Source organism: Vombatus ursinus, unplaced genomic scaffold (assembly GCF_900497805.2).
Source record: "Vombatus ursinus unplaced genomic scaffold, bare-nosed wombat genome assembly UNPS02010193.1, whole genome shotgun sequence".
NCBI lineage: Eukaryota > Metazoa > Chordata > Mammalia > Diprotodontia > Vombatidae > Vombatus > Vombatus ursinus.
The window spans coordinates 4,900,616-4,914,826 of NW_020949971.1; the positions used below are offsets into that span (position 1 = coordinate 4,900,616).

Genomic DNA, 14,211 nt, shown 5'->3' on the forward strand with positions numbered 1-14,211 from the left:
AAAGAGCCCTTTGGACCTGGGGAGGTTAAGGATAGATAACAATGGAGCTTCTTAAGCCTAGTGGAAGCCTTTTGCTACAAGTCGGAGGCACTACAAATTTCCACCTATACTTGTGAAGAGTGGAATCTGGATGGATAGCAAGCTGGATAGCGGTGGCAACCTGAGGCAGGGCATCCAGGACAAGGGCAGAGAGAGGCCCTCTGTACTCCACCGCATCTGAAGTATTGTGCCCATTTCTGATGACACACTTTAGGAAGTCTGGCGAGCAGAAAACTTCCAGAAGAGGGCAAATAGCATCTGGAGTCTGGGCCATATATGGATTAGTCACAGAGATTGGGAATGTTAGCCAGGAGAAGACTCAGAGATGATATCCTGCATTTGAAGGGCTGTGGTGCGCAAGAGGAATGAGCTTTTTCCTAAGAGCAGAAATGGGAGTGAGAGGCCCACATTTCAGAGAAGAAAGGGTCAGATGTGATGGCCTCGATGGTCTCATCTAGCTCTACCCTATAAACTCAAGATCCTTCCTTTTCTTCACAGTCCAACTTAGGGTCCAGGTTCAGCTCCTTCCCAGAACCCCCAAGATGACTCCTATCTCTCCCATCTCCATTTTGACCTCATCACCTTCTACCCTACATAGTCAGAACCATTAGATGGTCTCTCAGATGCCATTTAATTCCATTTTCCCCCAACCTAGAGGTCAGATAGCCTTTATCTCACTATTTTGGGGAATAACCTATATCGCTATTAGGAGGTTTTTCCTAACGTCAAATCAGCATTTGCCTGTGTCTCACTTCCCACCCTTTGCTCTTTGCTATGGGGCTAAGCAGACTAAATCCAGTCTTTCTTCCACATAGCAACTTTTCAAGTATTTGAGGACAGTGGCCCCCATGGGCCCATCACGGCCTCTCCCAGAAACTTTTTCTTCTCCAGGTTAAACACCCCAGTTTATTTGACTGGAGTATTATGACACATTCTTCTCATCATCTCGGTTGTTACCTAATTCTTATCACAAAGATAGCCTGAGAGCCTGGCAAATATGTCACTGAGAACTAATCATGCCAATCTTCTGGATCTTGCACATACTAATCAATTAATAAATACCTTTTCTTTTTCTTCATTGGACCTGTGACTTTATTGGTGGATGGTGAGGAACACCGCTTGTCCGTGCAGATTGGCAGCTGTTCTGAAACCTATATTCTTAGAGAGTGGACTAGGAACCTGAGAGGTTAAGAACTTGCCCAGGGTCACACAGTTAGTGGGTACCAGAGACAGTATTTGAGCTTGACGCTGGCTCTCTCTTTACTACACTGATCTGACTGTCACTCCTGACACCTCTTTAGGGCTTTAAGGTATGCAAGAGGATTTCTGCACAGTACTATGTTTGGGAGTAGTTACAGGTAACTTGTGTCTATAGCTACCACAGGAATGATAGTCCTTGTTTGTCATGGCACATCTAGCTGGTGCAATGGATACAGTCAGGAAGACCTGAGTTCAGATCTGCCCTCAGACACTCACTAGCTGTATGAACCTGGGCAAATCACTTACTCTGCCTCAGTTTCCTCAACTTTGGATAATAATAGCCCCTACTTCCCAGGATTGTTGTGAGGATCAAATGAGATATTTGTGAAGGACTTAGTACAGTGCCTGGCACATAGTAGGTGCTGTATAAATGCCTTTCCTTCCATCTACATGAGGATCTTTTTGTTGTTACTGTTCAGTCATGCCTGACTCTTTGTGACCCCATTGACCATAGCATGCCAGGGCTTTCTACCCTCCACTATTTCTCAAAATCTGTTCAAGTTCACATTCACTGTTTCCATGATCCTATCTATCCATCTCATCCTCTCCCTTCCCCTTTTGCCTTCAATCTTTCCCAACGTCTGGGTATTTTCCAATGAGTCCTGTCTTCTCATTATGTGGCCAAAGTATTTAAAGTTCAGCTTCAGTATTTGACCTTCCAGTGAATGGCCTGAATTAACTTCTGTAAGTATTGACTAATTTGATCTCCTTGCTGTCCAAGGGACTTTCAAAAGTCTTCTCCAATACCACAATTCAAAATCGTTGCTGCTGCGGTGATCAGCTTTCCTAATAATCCCACTCTCAAAGCCATACATTGCTGTTATCTATATCAATGTCATGAAATCCATGAAGCCATTGTTGAATCAGGAAGAAGCTTTATTAGTGACCTGGGAAGGCCTGGTGTCCCACATGTGTGAAAGCACTCGTGTGAGAGAGAGCGTGTCTCAACAGATGCACACATTTTCATTCACTATTCACCATTTGAATTTCCTCCCCGCTTCCCCATTCACTAGAGGTTACAGACTCTCCAAAGCACCTAATTTCCCCACGTGAGTTTCTGCCTCTAGTTACATCTCCCACTCCCTATAATTCACTGACCCCGACCCTTACTTGGGAACACCTCTTCTGATGCTACCTAACCTTCAAACTGCCCCCCCCCCTTAGTCTATCCACCACCAAGAACATTTTCTTATTCTGGTATAACTCCCTTTGTTCAGCTTCCCCCTAGCCCCCCAGACTGCATTCCTTTCCACTTGGCTTTTGTGGAAATAAAACAAATCCAAACAAAGCAATTTCTCCTATTCCCTCCCTGTTTAAACCGACTCCAACTCATTAAGTGATATGCAGAGGCAACATCCACATATTCCACAATTGCTACTGGAAAAACCATAGCTTTGACAGAGTAGACCTTTGTCAGCACGGCGAGGTCTCCGCCCTGCCTGCTGTCCAGGTTTGCCATGGCTTTCCTTCCAAGGAGCAAGGGGCTTTTCACTTCATGGCTGCAGTTTCTGTCTGTGAACTTTAGGGCAAGTCCCCAAACCTTTTTTGGCTTCTGCCATGCTCAGGATGCGAAGGGAACAAAGGAACTAGTTCTATGTGCAGCCATTCTCCCGGGAGATTGAGAAAAATTGATGGAGTGCTCCTATGTCCCCCTGCTAGTAAACATGCCCCTTCAGCTAGATTCTCATTATTGAGTTGAAAATGTCAGGAACTCCTGGGGGACCAAGCTTAGTTTACTTCCACGAATGGGTCAACAAGATCTAACCAGCCGACTTATATTCCCAGTCACCTTTAACTCTGGAGTATGCCTCTCCTTGGACATCTAGGTGGTGCAGTGGATAGAGTGCTGGGCCTGGAGTCAGGAAGACGCCTATTCCTGAGTTCAAATCTGGCCTCAGACACTTCCTGACTGTGTGACCCTGGGCAAGCCACTTAACCCTGTTTGCCTCAGTTTCCCCATCTGTAAAATGAGCTGGAGAAGGAAACGGCAAACTATTCTAGAATCTTTGGCAAGAAAACCCTAAATGGGGTCATGAAGAGTTGGGTAAGACTGAACAAGTATCCTTGCTGACTGACTCCTCCTGAGACTGAGATTTACTTGGCTATAATATGTTTCTCAATTTAGCTTGTCTGATTATTATCATTTTTATTCTTTTTTTTTCCCTTTGGAAGTAAAGAAAGGAATATTGAGTTTCCCCCAGGCTGAACCTTCCTTTTTCTTTAGTTTGCCTTCAAAGCCCTTTTCAAGGACATTAACTACTCTTTCTAATTACTTTCTATTGATTTCTTGGCATTTCTGTGCAGCCCAGCCTATTTGTTCTTAGCAAACAAAGAAAGCTAAGTTAAAAAAGGAAATGGGACTTTGAAGGGGGTGGGTAGGATGGCTTTGCAGTATTTCGGTTGGGCTTCCCGAACTCACTGGAGTTTGACCAAATGTGTAAAGTGCTCCACATGAGTGGGGATATCTTCACTGTGTTCTATGTTATGGTTCTTTACTTCATCTATGTCTTTCCTTTGCTCATGTGCAGTACCCTGATTCAGACCCTTATCCTAGCCCTTGGCTATCATACTATCTTCTCAAGTGGTCTCCACTCTGCCAAATCTAGCCTCCACACAGCTACCAAAATAATGGGCTTGAGGCACAGGGCAGATCCCCTGCTCTACAAGTTTCCATGGCTCCTTGTTACCTTTAAGAGCTAGGGTTCTTAATGTCTTTTGTGCATGGATCTCTTTGTCTAGCAGGTGAAACCAGTGGACCCCCTTTTCAGAAAGTAGTTTTAAAATGCACAAAATATTTAGGATTGCAAAGAAAATCAATCATGTTGAGATGTAGTTATATATACATATATATATACATATATATATGTGTATATATATATATATATTCTAAAGTTATTGGTCCCCAGATTAAGAGCCCCTGTGCTAGAATCAAGTGCAGTCTTTTTAGGTTGCACTTAAGACTCCCCCAGCCTGGTTCCAACATGTTTCTCTGTGCCTGGTTCTGTTCCCCCCATCACACACTCTATGCTCCTGTCAGAATCTAATGCCTAGCCGTTCACATTTTTCATCCTGCCATCTCATAATGCCGGGCATTTGGACCAGTTGCCTCCTGTGCTTGGAAAATCACTCTTCATCTTGCAGAATCTTCTCCTTCATTTATCAGCTGAGGTGGGACCACCACAGGAAAACCTTCCCTTGATCCCATCAGACCTTCCTCTCAAATTTGTTTGGAGTACTTTGGCCCCATCACACCCTATCCCAGGGGTCTTAATCTGGGGTTCATATGCTTATTGCTGTGTTGTTGAGTTTTTTTTATTTATTTCAATAACGATAATTAGATATAATTGTTTTTCTTTTGTAATCTTGTACATTTCAGTTCATGCATTAAAAAACTAATCCTGAGAAGGTGTCAATAAATTCTGCCAGATGACCATTGGTCATTCATGGTAGTAAAAGGTTATGAACCTGTGCTTTAGGACCAAGTATCTCAACCCATTCTGAATAAACATCCAGATCCCCTTTGGCTCCTCACTCGCCAAAAGGGAGAAGCCACATACGACTGCTAGAAATGAATCAAAAATGCATTTTCAGAAGAGATTTTCCTTCAACTTGTTTAATAGTCCATGACTAAGGCAGATCACCTTACCACTACAGCCTGGACCTTTATGCCTGCAGCATATAAATGAGGCTGGTGCAAAGCACCAGTCTCCAGATTGGGCTGAGCTCCTCAGATGGAAGCTTTGCAGACTAAGTCCCTGGAGAGAATTGGTTATTTGAGTGGATTTCTGCTCATCTCTGGCAGATTTTCCTCTCTGCCTCCTCCCTTCTCCCTCTTACCCTGCAACAGTCCTTTGTGGTTGCCACACCATCAAATGTAACATTATCTCCCTGTCTCCGCAGCAGAGAGCTTTTAAAGCAGTGGGTCATCTAAGCTGTGCATCGAGGTCAATAACAGATCTAAGGAATGTTGAATATTGAACGGGTATCATCACTAAATTTAGGGTCTCGTTTGGCCTCTGTCTTGATCCTGCAGTTCCCTGACATTGCTCAGCATTCCGCAGATGTTTCCACGTGGCAGAGACATTTATCTCGGTGCATGATGGGCACAAACAGTATTTACACACATCTTCCTTATACGTTGCTTTCATAAAGAAATAGCTAAAGATGTGGCCAGTTTGTCCTTGTTTAGGTATTGTTAGCAAATGGAAAATAAAATATTTTCCTGAGATGAAGCAGATTGAAGGAGGCAATTTTGAGGAACACTGTTTGAAGTAGAAAATATGCAAATACCAATCAGTCCATGTGGCCTTGGTATGATCATGTCATCGAGTTTCAAGTTACTTTGCTAGTCTAGCCCTGAGATAGCTAGGATCGATCAAGGTTTCTAGTTCCCGGGAAAGCGTTTTTGTTTCTGGAGGGGTAGGATGGGGGTGGGGAATGGATCCAAGCCAGTCTTTTTGGAGTGTAACAGACTCAGCACAAAATCAGCAGTCCTGACTGCTCTGTTCACCTTGAGATAGTCTCCTACGGGTACTGGTTTCCCTGCATTGGCACACCACGATCCCAACGCTCCCTTGGAGAAAGCTTCTTATTGGAGCGCAGCCTCTGAAACAGTGTCGAAGTTAGTCTGGCTCTGTAGCTTGCAGTAGCTGTCCCGAAGGAGAGTTGGAGTTTATTTCTTTTGCTGAGTATTTCACTGCCTCTGTGACCCTGTGCAAATTATTTCATTTTTCTTGAGCAGTTTCCTCTTTAAAATGTTGGGGTTGAAATCATGCATAGTATAGGAAAATAGCACGGGATAGAATGGCATGAGCGCTGGATTTGATGTCAGAGGGCCCAGGGCCTGTGAGTAAGGTACTTCCCTTCTCTGGCTGGTTCTTAGTTTCTTCCTATAGAAAATGAACAGATTGGAGTGGATTGAAATTTTCCAAACTATGAAATGTGATCTCAGAGTAGATGTGGGGAAGAGAGCAAAACCCTTTGGGGATCAGGAACCAGTGGCCAAAATTAGTTGATGTTCCAATAGAAGTCCTGCATAAATAACATCTACTTTTTCCAAAGGGTGGGGGAATTCAACTGAAAGTCAGTAAAGGCGACACTAACTGTGAATTCACTCCAATTGGCTGGGAATGCAGTGTGACATTTATTTAATACTCTATGTCCAAACAAGGTCAACTTTGAGTTTGCCTTGTCGAGTCTTGAAGACTTGAGGAAAGGGATCTGCTAAGGTCAGTGGTGATCAACACTTGTGCGTGGTGTACATGAGTCGGGTTGCCATGCTGCGTTTAGATGAGAAGTATGTGGACCAAAAGTGAAACAGATTTTTAAAAGTTTTTATTTTTATTTTCAATTCCAAATTCCCTTTTTCCCTCCACCCCTCATTGAGAAGGCAAGAAAATAAAATATCAATTATACATATAAACTCATACAAAACACCTCCACATTAACCACATTGTGAAAGGGAAAAAGAAAGAAAAAACCTCACCAATCTGCACTCAGAGTTCATCATAAACAGTCTTTTTTTGTAGAAGTTAAGAGTAATATGGACAAGTACCTGGATGGATCTGTTACCCATCAATTTCAAAGTTCCCTTTAATGATGTGGGCTGGAACCCATTGGTGGTTGTCCATCTTTACCCACGCCCTTGTTTTATATGCCACAGAGTGTCTACCCAGTGCTAGAGGACTTCTTTACTTTCTGTAACATCTGAGAGTGTCAGGGAGTGTTCTGGCTGTCTAGGTCATTTATTGCTCTCACTCCATGACCAGACTATCTTCTCTCACTACCCTACATTTTCTTGATTGCATCTTTGACTCCTGTTCTTTGAAGTTATTCATTGCCCTCTGTGCCAAGTTCATTCCTGTTCTCAGGAGACTGTGTCTATGCTTTGTAGTGATATAATAACAGTGGTAGAATGTTGGTATTAAAAAAGATAGACCTCTGTTTCCATGACAAATTTAGGGCATACTATAAAGGAGTTCTGTGTTTACTAAAGACAATCCAGTCGACTTTCATCTTATCGTCCAATTCTTGTCCTAACTTGTTGTCTGTTGGTACTATCTGTCCCAGACCTATATACTGATGGCCAAACATTAGAGGTAATAAATCCAAGGGTGTGCTGAAACCTGGACAGTAGATATGTTTGAAATGTTGAAGTGCATGATGATGACCATGAACTGTGTGGGGAATATTTATCTGTCAAGGTTTTGCTCTGTCTTTGAAGAGAATGGTAGCTAGTCTTGACCATTGTTTTATTTGGGAGGGGAGGAGAATGAGGAATGGAAGGCCACCCTTTTTATTTGGTGTTGGCTATTTAAATTCCCCCTTTTCTAATAATTCTGCAGGAGCCTAGTTCATTTTCTTATTATATTAAGTTTTGCCTCAAATGTTGGAAACTCATCTTATAATTATGAATATGGAACAAATTTTAGAGTTGGAATCAACTCAGCACCCTTTCAGCCTGGTTAAAATGCATCTATCTAACCCAGTGTGAGGCATAACGTCATTTGGGATCCTCAGATGCTACTTTTTGCAGGAAGAACAAGGTAAACCACCAAGTTGGGGGATGGTCAGTCAATGAACCAGGGTTTACAAATACATCATCACATATCCCTATCTTGGGGGTCAGGGTGTGTGTAGAGAGGAATGAGTATGAAAATAATGTCTGTAGCTAGTATTCAGAGTGCGCTCAAACCCAGCACTCCTTCCTCAGCACCATGCTTCTTAAGGATATGCAGTGAACCAAAGGAAATCAAACTTTACCATTCCCCTTACTATGAAATTCCAAACCAACTTGTCCACACTGTTTTTTGCTTTGTTTGCAAAACGAAATGTCTCCCAGTTCACTCAGTTTTCCAGGTAGCTGAGCATTCTTGCTATTTTAACTAGTAGCCCAAGGATCTAAAGCAGTAGTCACCAAAGTGGGAGGTGGGGCTTGACCCCAGGGGATTTGTGATCAAACTGATCATTAGGTGGGGTCAACAAGACCTGGGTTCAAATCCTAACTCTGACACTTACTTACTTGTATGAGCCTAGGCAAGTCACTTAATCTCCTTCTGCCTCAGTTTCCTTATTGTAAAATTGGGCTAATAATAACCCCTACCTCACAGAGTTGTATCAAATGAGATAACATACATAAAGCACTTTGATTGCTAGCTATTTACATTATTTTCATGCTCATGCCTCCCCACACACACATACATCCTGACTCCCAAGTTGGAGATGTGTGATGATGTTTTTGTGAATCCTTGGTTCATTGACTGACTGTCACCCAAGATTGGTGGCTTACCTTGTTCTTCCTGCAAAATGTATGAAAGGATCCTAACTAGGAGCTCAGAGAACTAGTCATTTTTTTAGTCACCTTTAGTCACCTTTGACTCTCAAACATAGGGCTTCTTACTGTTCCTTGTGCCCTGGACCTCTTTGACAGGCAGTCCAGCGAAGACTTGGGTCCCCTTCTAAGAATCATGTTTCTAGACATTTAAAATAAAATACATAGCAGTACAAAGGAAGTCAAGTCCATTGAAATGCAATTAGCACAATATATTTGAAAGTTCATAGACCCCAGGTTAAAAAAGCTCTCACTTTCTACTTCTCCCTTCCCACCATCTCCTTAACCTATTTTTATTTTTTTTTAATCTTCTTTCTAAAAGTTACTCTTAGGTCAGTTATGGGCCACCTATGCTGAATGGCTGCCTCTGCCAACCCTGGAATCCAATGTCGTGTGGGTATGTGGAGGGTGGAGGCTGCAGAGAATAAGTACCTATTATTAGTGTCCTGATGAAAGCCCTGGATCAATGAATGTCCCCTTGCTTCTGACTTTGGACTAGTCAGCAACAGCCAAAAGGCTCACAGATGGGCTTAGGGTTCAGTTCTGTTGTTCCTTGTGAACCCTAAAAGCAAGCAGCAGTTTCAGAACTCCCCAAAACTTCCAGGTCTCAACCCTAAGAGTTTGTTTTCTTATTCCTATAGCATACCTAGGAGTTCTTAATCTGGGTGTCCAGGGGCAGATTTCAGGAGATGCATAAAAACTTGGATGTGAGAAAAATGCATCTCTAGTTCAAGGTAATGGATTTCCTTTGTAATCCTATGTGAAAGCAGGGTCCATAGACTTCACCAGATACCAAAGAACTCCATCATACAAGACATTCAGGACCCTTGATTATATTGCTGCCAAGTATTCGACAAGTCCATTGACAAGTAGCATCTCTCTTTCAGGGATGCTGGGAAAAAGTAATACTGGGTAGGGAGGTGCAGGTTGAAGTCTGAGATGTGATACAATTGGGCTTTTTTACAAATGAAATTCTTTGCCTCTTTCCATGAAAATATTGGCCATGTAGATCAACTACACCCTGCCCTTTTTTCCAGTTGGGATTGGCTTTCTAAGATATCTTAGAGGATGAATGGCTAGAAAGAAAAAAGCTGAAGGGCACCAACGGGAAAAGTCACTTTTCTACACCTTAACCATTTTCCCTGAAGCTTGTAGCCAGTCCTTAACAGTGCTGTGGTCTGGGGAGTGGTAGCCAGGAAGGACGAGAGCGGCCATTTCACAACCCAGTAACTCTAGCAAGAGCACATACTCCTGCTTCCTTCAGCTCCTAGACTTTCTCGTTGAGGAAGTAGATATAAGAGACATCTCTACAAAGGGAAGGAAGTCAGAGGGGCAATCCTTGAGCACCTTTGGCCAGGAATGAAATCCACTTGCCTCAGAAAGAGACAAATGGAAGTCGAGCAAGTGGGTGGCTCAATCCTCCAGCAGAAGCCACATGGCAGATTGAGTCACTGGGTGCTCTGAGCTCTGTCAGACTAATAGAGATATTTTCCTATGAGGAGCAGTGTTCAGCAGCCATGAAGAATGAGTTGGTTAATGGGGTGCATCGGTTCAATTATTATGTCTCTTCTTTTTCCACTTGGTTCCAACTTCTTGCCTGACTGTTGAAAAACAATCACTTGGTCATTTGGCTCCATTTTTTAGGTCCTTGGAGTAGCTCCCTACATAAGAGTACAAAGATGCATAAAGTCAGGCATTGGCATCCAGTGGAAAATGAAGCTATCAAAAATCGCACACATCCTTCTGCCAGGCATCTAAGAGTTGCAGTGAGTGGATAGAGGAAGGCCTGAGTTCAAATCTGGTCTCTGATGCTTTCTAGCTTCCTGGACAAGTCACTTGACTTCTGTCTTTCTCAGATCCCTCAGCTGGAACGTGGAGGTGATAATTGCACCTACCTCCCAGGATTGTCATGAGGGTAAAATGAAATTGTATTTGTAAAGCCACTTGGGAACTTTAATGTTGCCCACCTTGGCAGATCTTTCAAGAGACAACTAGATCCCTCCTCGGGACCTCCTTGGTTTTCAGAGGAAAAAAAATGGTCAGATTCATTTCATCAGAGGTCTCTAATTTCCTGAAGTGAAAGTTGCTGTTGGTGATAGGCTGTTCTGTAGACAAAGTCAAGTGCCTCCCTTCTCCATGATGGTTTGGCAGCTTAGTGACTGTTCAGCGGTCTTCTCTCATAGTACATTTGTGTTTTCACTTCGTCCAATGCCCTGCCTTCCTGCCCACTCCACTCCAGTGAGATTTGGGAGAAGAGTGGCTATTACAAATGTCCTGCCATGAAACAATCAAGGGCTTCTTGAAAAAGAGAGGCCTTGAGTGTGAGGAAATAACAGTCTTTGAGTACCTGAAGGACTGCATGGAGAAGAGGGCCCCAGAGGGCAGATCTAGATGCTTTGGGTAGAAGTTGTAATGAAGCCAATTCAGGCTTGTCAGGAAAAACTGAATAAAAATTAAAGCTGTCCCAGACTGCAATGGGCTACCTTGGGAGGTAGTGACTTCCCTCTCTTTAGAAGGATCATAATGCAACCTGTGTGTCCACTTACTGGTGATCTGGCCACTGAAACTACTTCCAAGGCAAAGAGTCTGGGAAAGGCGTCCTTTTGGTTCAGGGCCAACGTATAGTTCTATACTGTGTTAGTAAGGGCACTCCCTTTCTATGATTCTGGTTTGTGGAAACAAAACCTGGTCCGCAGTCAAAATTACAAGACTACTATCAAATGCATAGGGCAGTACCCCATGCATACACCTGGATACCTCCAGTTTGTTGTAGGCATGTCCAGAGTGGTGACATGGGAACTCCAATTAGAGAATTTGGCCTAAAAGTAAGATTTATCCTCTATTCTTTAGTTAGTTATATAGAATCTTGTTAAAGTTCTAGTGATTCGAACCTTCTCCAGCTTCAGAATGAGGATTGGACGGTGCAGTCAGAAACTCAGGAGCAAGGAGCTCCTGGGAACTGTGGGAAAATAGCCTTGAACAGAGCAAAATGTCAGGCCAGTGCTAGTTGCTCTTTGTGGCTCTTCCTCTCTTTCCCCCCATCCCCTGCCATTTAGTATCAATTTCATTTTGGGGGCTGGGCTAGCCTGGGGCACACCTAGGTTCTGCCCCAAGGTGGCCATTCTGCAAAGTGGAGAGTGGTCCAACGGCATCTTAGAGGGTTGGTGTGGGAGCCACAAAGGTGTGACTGACGTTAGTCTGGTGTAATATGAGGTGATTTCTGCAGTTTGGAAAGGCCGGGGCCCATGTCTAATTTCCTCTGTGTGGATTCAGTTTTGCATATTACAGTTTCTCCGAACAAGGCACCAAAAGGATTTTATCTAGAAACCACACATCACAGCTCATTTCCTCCTGAGGAAGAGCCCTTTCCTGGCATGCTGATCATCTGTCAGGTTGCAGGGTTGGCAGAAAGGAGCTGGGGCAGGGAGCAGGGGGAAGTCAGGGGAAGCAGAGAGACACTGAGGGGCAAGGAGAGAGAGATGGGGGCAGGGAGAGACAAAGAGGCAGAGGAAGAGAGAGACAGGAGGAGAGAGGCAGACAGAGACAAAGAGAAGGGGGACGGAGTAAGGCAGACAGAGGAGAAGAGGAAGAGAGGGGAGCGGAGGGAAGGAGAGGGAGAGAGGAAGAGACCTTTCTTTCCATAACCCCATCCTATTCTCCGTATCCCCAACATTTTGCACAGTGATCAACACATATGACACAGCCACTAGAGAGCTGGACTTAAGAGTCAGGAAGCTCCGAGTTCAAATTCTGCCTCATACTTTCTAGCTGTGAGACTTTTGACATATTACCCTCTGCCTGCCTCAGTTTCTTCATCTGTAAGATGGGGATAATAAGATCACATATCTCAGGACTGTTGTGAGGATAAAATAAGATGTATGAAATACTTTGCAAACTTTAAAATGCTATATAATTTTTGCGATGATGATGATGATGAATTAGCTATTGTCTTGATAAGCACATAATGAATGCTTGTTGACTAAGGCAGTTCAGTTTCCAACTTACCAATGTAATTATCTCCGTTCCCTCTGGAAGTCACTGGTTAAACATCTTAAATGAGACAAACTGAGACTTTTTCTCTGCATCTCCGTTTCCGCATCTTTATAATAAGGTATGTTAAACTAGATAACCTCTAAGCCTCTTTCCAACTCCAAATCCAAAGTCCTTCTATTTTCCATCAGGTGCTTATTTCTAACATCTCCCAAAAGAAAAGACTTTTAGAAAAAAGTAAACCTCTTGGTCTACCCTTCATATAGGCAACAACAATGACTTTGGAGCAATCGCGTATGTGTATCTGGTTCTCTCTCCTGTTAAAGGTGTCTCCCAAGTGCAGGAAGGGAGGAGCTAAGCTCCTGCAGAGACAAGGACCAGTAACATTTCTGGATGACCCTCCCTGTCTTTTCATGCATTGGCCCTGCGACCTCCAAGAGCCTCTCTCTTTATCTGTGGTCCCTCTTTGAATGCCCAGAGAGCCATACATATCTTCTGCTTCATTTCTCTCGGAAACAAGTGGTTTCATGGAATCCTATTGTGCCATAAGGAATGATGGGCAGGATAGTTTTGGAAAAACATGGGAAGAACTACGTGAAGCCATGCAGAATGGGGTGAGCAGAACCGGGAGAGCATTGTATAAAATAACAACAATATTATAATATGATCTACTATGAAAGACTTAGCTACTCTGACCAATACAATGATTCATGCCAATTCCAAAGGATCCATGATGAAAGATGTGGTCCATCTCCAGAGAGAATCGGTAAACTCTGAGTGTAAAGTGAAGCATAATTTCCCTCACTTTCATTATTTTTCTTGCTTTTTTTGTGCCATGGCTAATGCATGTTCTGCTTGATTTCACATGTACAATTAATATCATTGTTTGCCTTCTCAGTGAGTGGGGGAGGAGCTGGAGGGAGAGAAAGAATTTAGAAATTCAATTTAAAAAAATTAAAAATAATATTAGAAAAAAATTGAAAACAATTAATGGATATTTCATAAATGATCCCTCAGATGTTATGGGTCCTAAGATTTAATGTTAGGCCCTCAGTGAACCCCTTTGTAAGCTAATCCAATTGATTTCAATTAAGCAAGTATTTTTCAGGTGCCTACTACATGTCAGGCACGGTACTAGGCTGGGTTACAAAGACAACTTTGGCATTCAACTTCCCATCTAAAGTATAAATGGCTTGAGGCCAAAGCCCACGCCCTTCTTATCCCACAATGTGCCTAGCACAAGGCCTTTAACACAGATACTCGATAAATATTTGTTGGTCTCATGAATGGTGTAAATAATTGGTCTCAACATACTTTCTTTGGTCTTTGGGAATGTGGTCATTTGTAAAGCAAACAAAGAGAGATGGCCTTCATTTGGGGATGCAATGGGGAGCCATTGGTGATCCCATGAGACAGAAGATTAAGGGCCAAATATGAACCAGGGATCCCCAGTGAGATGCAGGGTTTGAAGAGTCCTCAGAGATTGTCTCCAATCCCTTTATTTTCTAGAGGAGAAAGCAGAGCCTGAAGAGAAGAATTAATTTGGACTCATTGAGTCAGAACTCCTTGATCTGAAAAGGACATTAAAGGAA

The 14,211-nt window shown here is 43.1% G+C and overlaps 1 protein-coding gene across 4 annotated transcripts in view; it reads left to right on the top strand.

The window, feature by feature from the left end:
* The window catches only part of NRG1 (neuregulin 1), a 792,976-nt gene that overhangs the window by 723,526 nt on the left and 55,239 nt on the right, over nt 1-14,211 (top strand). The window lies entirely within an intron of this gene.